The sequence below is a fragment of the Olea europaea genome, chromosome 19 (genome assembly GCF_002742605.1).
Source record: "Olea europaea var. sylvestris chromosome 19, O_europaea_v1, whole genome shotgun sequence".
NCBI lineage: Eukaryota > Viridiplantae > Streptophyta > Magnoliopsida > Lamiales > Oleaceae > Olea > Olea europaea.
Window position 1 is genome coordinate 11,090,532 of NC_036255.1, and position 1,532 is coordinate 11,092,063.

Below are 1,532 nucleotides of genomic sequence, written 5' to 3' on the forward strand. Positions count from 1 at the left end.
TATTTCAAAAATTAAAATGGCCACATAATGGGGGCTCGATAGGTTCCCAGTGGTTAACAATCGATCCAATTAAGTACATATTTGATGGCTATTATAAAGAAAAATCAAGAAAAATAATATTTTGAATAGTAATTTTTTAAATAATATGTAGTTAAAAAATAGAGAAAAATCTCTAGTTTACGTGCAAAATTCTTTATTGCGTGAATGTGTCTCTGAAAATGAGCACAAGTTAAACAGTGACCAAGTGATTCTTAGTCTTGTTAACTTAAAAAAGTTGATCAAAATAAAAGGTTAAAATCAGTAATTAATTATAATTACAAAAATTCAAGGAACTCCTAACTTTTCATCAATCAACTTTTAACAAAATCAATTAAATAATGAATTTTTATATAAACAAATTGATTAAAATAACTATACTCGTAAACCTTATTTTACGACTCCTATAAATTCTTTTAACCAACCTGCTGTCTAGAATCGTTAAATGTGTTGACATAGTGGTATATCTAAAGTTAGGGACAAAATTTTGTTTAGCCACTATTTAGTGGGATTAAAATTAAATTTTAGTAGATTTTAATAAAAATAATAAAAGTGTGGTTAAAAATTTGCAAATTTCATACATGATTAAAAATAATTATTAATTATATCATAAATTAAAATTTAGATTTTAATTCTTACTGAGACCTTAGCTTAACTTATGTTAATAATACTCAAAATATTTTTTATTCGAATATTTCGAGGGTTACGATATAACCTTATTCGTATAGCTATCAACGTAAATAAAAGGAGCGTCACGACACCGAATCCCTCATTAAACATGGTACCTTAATACAAACAAAATCAATGATGTCTATAAATTTCAACTTTGTTCGTTTATCATTCTATTACATTATTTTTTTTATATTTTCAACAATATATTTTTCATTAAAATAATATTATACGTAAATCAAAATATCTTCCTTTTTTTTAACCACACATTTTAACATCAATAATATTTCATAATATATTATTCACAAATAACACCCCCTTCATGTTGAGTGTGTGCCGATGGTTCATGCACCTTAACCGCCGTATAGTGCCACATAATATTACGTGGCAGCATTTAAACAGGGATAAAACTTTTGTGGGACCCATTTATCCGAGAATGACACCCGTTCTTATCTCATTTTTCATTTACACTGTTTGAGAGCCTCTATAAATTACCGCCAAATCTCTGTTTGAGAGGAAAAAAGAAAAAAAAAGGGTTTCGGTAATAGTTAGCAGCAGTTTCCTCTTAACATTTTCAAAAGGCTACTTGCAAATCATTTGAAGGAAATGGGTATACAAAAAATGGATCCTCTGTCACAATTGAGTTTACCACCGGGTTTTCGCTTTTACCCGACTGATGAAGAGCTCGTGGTGCAATACTTGTGCCGGAAAATTGCCGGCCACCATTTTTCTTTGCAAATCATTGGAGAGATTGATCTGTATAAATTTGATCCATGGGATCTTCCCAGTACGTATTTTGTTCTGCAATAACGAAATTCTTCGTTTTA